At 33.7% G+C, this 6,562-nt stretch overlaps 1 long non-coding RNA gene across 2 annotated transcripts; it reads left to right on the top strand.

Annotated features, from left to right (window-relative positions):
- The first annotated feature begins 1,114 nt into the window (after positions 1–1,114).
- Positions 1,115–4,197, top strand: LOC143074846 (uncharacterized). Of its 2 annotated transcripts, none has more exons than XR_012978119.1 (4): positions 1,115–1,133; positions 2,469–2,925; positions 3,604–3,661; positions 4,076–4,197. It is a non-coding gene; the product is annotated as an uncharacterized LOC143074846 (long non-coding RNA). The 2 variants fall into 2 exon arrangements; XR_012978118.1 differs by lacking the exon at positions 1,115–1,133 and adding an exon at positions 1,467–1,548.
- The last annotated feature ends 2,365 nt before the right edge of the window (positions 4,198–6,562 follow it).

Below are 6,562 nucleotides of genomic sequence, written 5' to 3'. Positions count from 1 at the left end.
CATGTTCGTTTCCCTACTCAACAATTTTAATGCAACAACGTTTGTAACGTTTTGATCGGATAACGTCGCCAGTAAACTCAAAATGCGACCATCAATCGTTAATTGATGTCGTCAGAACTTAAAATGCAATACAGTTTTGTCATAAATGTTGCATTTTAAATACTTGATCTCTGAGTTTCGAGTTGTATTTTTAATATCTGCAATATCTATAGTTTATTGTATGATCACCTGTCTCCCCAAATATATATGGTGTCTTGGAGATGGATTTCCTTTTCTGCTTCTGTTTCAAACATACCGCGTTCAAACAAAACAACCACTTTAAAACTTATATGCAAAATCCTCTTCCAGAATAAATGTGAAAAAGAAAAATTGATCAGTGTCGGATTTTTTTTTTATTGCATTTAAACCATACATTTATTAGAACATTATATGTTATTGCTTAAAATAGGTCTAGAACTAAAGTATTTATTTAATATGCAATATACATGTATCTTGAATAATCAATCGATAGATAGAAAATATTAAGAAACTTACTTATGTTCACCTCGGGCAAAGTTGACCTACAATGAATTTGGCTCTTCTTGTTAGATTCATTTTGATCATATAGATCCTAACGTTTCTACTTATGCTAGATTCATGGCCTTTGGGTGTTGGGTTTGAGCGTTCCTGATCAAGATAAAACCAGGAAAAAGCTTCGAACACATGAAATTTGTAGTGGTATTTTGATTTACCAACAATAAGTAAGGCACATGAACGATAACTCACAAAATAATAGTACTATAAATCCAGAACAGAAAAGTCTTCCTTAGCACTAACAGACTCACGCCTTTTACAAAAAATTATAACCATGTAATAGCCATAACGAAAACCTAAGCAAACAAAACAAATAAAATTCTAGTAAATAACTAGCCTCATGAACAGAAAGTAGATACATTACTGTTAAATTTTATGGTTAGTAGAAAATATGCAGTGATCACACAAACATCCCCAATCTTATGTTTAATAGTAATAAATAAGACACAAATATGTCATGGAAACCTCCAAAACTTCCTGCGGACACTTTCATGCATACTTGGCAATACTAGGGATGTTTTCAGTTTTTGTCGTGGATAGGAATTTTCCCTCTGAGAAAGGTGCGTATTTTACTAAATAAAACATATGCATATAGGCAGAATAGGTCACTGTGTCATTCTAAAGCCAATTGAATGTTAGTTCATATAAGGAATTGTTTTGAACTACAGATTTCCCATTAAACCGTTCTTGTATTAATTCAGATGTAAAATGTATAGCTTCTCTTCCTATATAACACAACATGGTGATGTCTCAATTAATTCAAAAAAGATATGTCAGCTATCGGATATAAATCGTTATATGAAAGACAAGTGCATCTCTCTAGCGGCAAAGGAAACACTCAAAATGGTTCCTTTCCATGTTCACGTATTTTAAGCCATTTGATTGGTTGTTGAGATAGATATCTGCATATATATAAGTGCCAATTAGTATCTGGATTACTGTGTGCAAACTACCACTTACCGCAGCTCCATCTCTGTAAGTTAATAACTAATACTATTACACAGTGAGCTAAGTTAATAACTAATACTATTACATTTTGAGTTCGGAAAAAAAGATAGTTAATTTTAGGGAACTTAAAATTGGACCACGCTGACATAAAACAAATTTTATTTTGTAACTTTATGTCTAAATTTTTAGTTCTAACATTATTTATTTTGTAATACCTGATTTTTATCGAGTTTCAAAATTTATTTCATAAACGAATATTTTGCCGGTATTGTTTTTAAAAGAAATTTAGAATGATAACGCATATACTTTGATTTTTTTTAACATTCTCATCAGCAGTGCTCGAATCTCAAACATAACAGGATTTCAAAGTATCACTTTATATTTTTGTAAGAAAACAAGCTTTTGCAGCAAACAATTCAGATTTGAAGTTTATTTTTGTAGTTTATGTTTTGTCCTCAAATATCTTTACAAGATTCGAGACATTAGAAAAATAAATATTTATCGACTAAAAAATGTTCATATATATGCAGTCAAAATAGCTGTTCAGATTTATACTGGAAAGAAATACATAAAATGAAAAATCTCGCTGTTAAAGTATAGACTCTTCACGTGCAAAAGTTTAATAATTTATCTCCGAACTTGTCACCAGTTCAGAGTAGGATGACATGGTAATGAAAAATCGTCACTTTCAGTTTATTTTTTTTTTTAAGTTAACAATCATTAGAAAATATTTAAATCTTATATTTTGTAAATATAATTTGAAAATTCTAGATTATTTATTCAGTATCTCTGAAGAGACATTGAATGTCGAAACGCGCATCTGACGCATACTATTTGGTGTCGCCTATGTTATTATTCACTCAATAGAAAATAAAAATTCGACATATCTTTCACGTTTTCTCTTTTTCATGTTTTTACTTATAAATTTAATATTCTTTAATTCATAGGTACGAACGACAATGAAAACGGAGATACAATTGTGTGTATGCGTTGCCCTGGCGGCAGTATGCATTGCCGGCGTAAGATCTGCAGGTAATTATGGCGGAGGAAGTTATGGAAGAGGCGTGTATGGACGTTCTGCATCATACGGCGGCGGATACAACAGAGGATACAGCAAAGGATACGGCGGTGGTGGATACAGCAAAGGATATGGCGGAGGTGGATACAGCGGTTACGGAAAAGGCTATCGTCCTACTAGGCGTCAGGGCGGTACCTTGTATTACCCTTATTACTACCCAGTACCATTCTTTGTACGCGGAAGACGACGAGGAGGAGCAGGAAGAGTGAGAGTTACTCCAGCCATACTTGCAAGAACAGGAGGAAGACGTAGGGGAGGTTTCGGAGGAGGAGGAGGTCTTTTCGGAGGTGGTGGAGGCGGATTCGGAGGCATTTTTAGTTTGATCAGTAAGTTCCATTATACATATACATATTTGATATTTATCATATCAGAGGTATAAATAAAGGCAACAGTAGTATACCGCTGTTCAAAACTCATAAATCCATGGACAAAAAACAAAATCGGGGTAACAAACCAAAACCGAGCGAAACGCATTAAATATAAGAGGAGAACAACGACACAACATCGAAACGCAACACACACAGAAACAGACCAATCATCAGACAAAACACCACGAGAATAACAAATGTAACATGAAAACCAAATACATGAATTTGGGATAGACAAGTACCGTGCCACGTCTTATCTCAATATCTCATATACATTATAAATTTAATATAAAATAGAGCAAATTACCAGAATAAATATAGAAAAGGGAAAACAGTATAAAAAGTTATTTAAAAAATAGAGAAATGAAAGAACGGCGCCCATCTAGACCCTCATAACATTCAGGAAGGAATATAGTTTATATGTTTATAAAAACTGCTGACTATTAGTACTACATTATATCACAACGGGTTTCGGCTAATGATAACCCGTCCGGAGCACCGGATAGCACTATTATTCGAATGATCATTTACTTTATAGTTTTATTTAAACGGAAATGTTCTTAGATTACTATTTTCATAAATAAATTATTCGGTTAAAGATTCTCATAACTATACATTATATTTTCTCTTTTTCAGTCACGCTTTTCTTCCTTCAATTTATTCTTGGTCTCATCGGATAGACTGTTTGAATCAGGTAAATTTTATCTATCTTCCGAAATGCATTTAAGCTTGTAGAATTACTTATTCATAGAAAAACATATTTGTAATAATATTATAGATGACCAACTGATAATAACAAAAAGAAAAAGAAAAAAGACCATATGAAAACACATTATGACCTAGAAAAGCAAAATTAAAAAAACGCTAAAGTAAAAACACGCTTAGATCCATAGTTGTTTATTGAAATACTTAAGAATTAATTAGTAAGATTTTTGTGTATTGAGTATGACACAATTTTTATATTTTATTCATGCTTGTGAGATGCTTGCAATTTAAGTTGGATTAATGTGCATGTTGATAACTTTATAAGATATTTTGAGCTTTTTATATTTGACAATGAACCAATACTATGCAGTTATATATGTTTCTTTTTTGTTTCTAATTACAGCCGGAAATAAATCTAAGGGAAGTAACCATGGTAATGATATATTAGGAGCACACAAAGCACAGTCGTTGGGTACACACCATGTAATACTGATACAATTTTGTAAATAAAAATGCAGACCCGAATTCAGTTTGTTTACGTTTATTTAAATCAATAAAAAGAGTGTCTGATGTTTACAGCAACATGACAACAAAATTGACCTCATGACATATAGAGTATCTATGTTGTGATGTTTAAATTGTTTTACACTAGTCATTTGTGGGTAGCGTCCGATGTCTGATTGTCTGACTGTCTTACTGCTCCGTAATGTCACGAGGGACAGTCACACGTTTATCTAGTTTTTGTTTTATGTAATGTACATATATAAGATTAATGTACATTCTTTCATGTACATATATATATATATATATAGAATAAACGGTGACCAACAATATGCAGGCAAACTGATTCCTTCTTTTCGAATGATGAGCAAAAGCTGTTCTTTCTCTGTGACGTCATCAGGTATGGTCGACTCAATAGGAAATCTGAAAGCAAGAAAATTCGACGTCATGATTGAATTTTGACCAATGAAAAACTGAGATCAAACGAACCTCATGTATTTGGTTTAGAGTTTCAAGTTTTCGTTTTTGCTACAGAACTCGAGAGGAAAAAGTAGTCCGGTTCAACCCACTAGATTTTCTTAAAATGTCTTGTACCAAGTCAGGAATATGACAACTGTGATCAAAATATCGTTTTTATATTATCATGGTTATGTTATCGTTTGTTTTTTGATGCACTTCAGTGTTCCTGTTGTTCCTTTATTTTCTTCCTATATTTAATATGGTTCCCTCGGTTTTAGTTTGTAACCCGGAATTGTTTTCTCTCAATCGATATGACTTTTTAACACTAGTATATAATACTGTTGCCTTTGTTCGTGAAGAAATGAAAATTATAGAAAATTAATTCAACGATTAAACGAATGGTATATATGTACCTGCTAAATATTGTCCATGTTTATGAACTTTCATGTATTCCAAAAGAATTGCGATGTCGTCCGACGCTCCTCCTTACAGATCAATCTTAGACAATGCATTCCACACCCTTACTTATTGACAAAAAGTCCCACACCATCTTGCAGATCAATATAGAACTAAAATCAATGCTACTCTAAACAGATCAATCTGGGACTAATGTATCCAAAGCGCCTCCTTACAGTACTATCTAAGACTAATATATCCTACACCACTCAATCTCGAAAAACTGCAAACCACGCCCCTCTCTACAGATCAATGTATGCATAATACAACCCACGCCCCTCTATGGAGATCTACTTATGACTAGTGCATCCCACACCATCATTAGAATTTAGTAATCTAGATCTAGTGCAGCACTATCCCCTCTTTACATATAGAGGCTTCAACCTCAAAGATTAATAAAACATAATCTAGGACTAATGCACCCTATGCCCCTCCTTACAGATCAAGGGTGACTTATGCATATGCCGCCCCTTCTTATAGATCAAACTCGGACTAATACATCCCATGCCCCTCATTACAGATCAAACTCGGACTAATGCATCCCACGCCCCTCATTACAGATCAATCGCAGACTGATGCACCCTACGCCCTTCCTTGAAGAGCGATCACAGAATGATGAACCTCGCGCCCATCTTTACAGATGCATATCGGACTAATATATGCCACGCCTCTCTTTTCAGCTTAATCTCGGACTTATACACCCCAAGCCTACCCAAGAGATCTACCCAAGACTAATGAATTCCACACTTCTCGCTTTTCAGGTCAATCATAAACTAATGCACCAACCTCTCCTCTTGAACAGATCAATATCGGTCTAATGTATTTTACATAGTTGTCATTACTATTATACTTAGTCCAGGTTTTATAATGTTATTTAAAAATAGAAGTGATTCATACTTCTATTAGTTTTACCTATTATCATTTGTTTGATAACAGCACTAAACAATGATCTGGATTGGCATGATAAAGGTCATATATATTAAAATAAGAAGATATGGTATGGTGGCTAATAAAACAACTCTTCATAGGAGATCATATGACGTAGAACTTAACAATTATAGGTTACAATATGACCTTTAACAATAATCAAAACCTATATCGCACAGTCAAAAGTTATCAAAGGCACCAGGCTTATGATTTGATACGCCAGATGCGCGTTTCGTCTACATTAGACTCATCAGTGACGCTTAGATCAAAATAGTCAAAAAAAACCAAAAAGGTATAAAGCTGAAGAGAATTGAGAATCCACAATTCCAAAAAAATGTGCCAAATACCACAAAGTTAATCTATGCCTTGGATAAGAAAAGATAAGAAAATGCCCCAAAAACGAAAAAGACACAAAGTACAGATATGAAACAAGCATGTGTCCATAGTACACGGATAACCCACTCGCACAATCATTTTCTATCATGTTCAAGGAACATTGAAATTGGGATAAAACCTCTTATTTGGCATTACAATACGACAGATGACA

The sequence above is a fragment of the Mytilus galloprovincialis genome, chromosome 5 (genome assembly GCF_965363235.1).
Source record: "Mytilus galloprovincialis chromosome 5, xbMytGall1.hap1.1, whole genome shotgun sequence".
Classification (NCBI taxonomy): Eukaryota; Metazoa; Mollusca; class Bivalvia; order Mytilida; family Mytilidae; genus Mytilus; species Mytilus galloprovincialis.
This window is presented reverse-complemented; position numbering and strand designations above follow the sequence as displayed.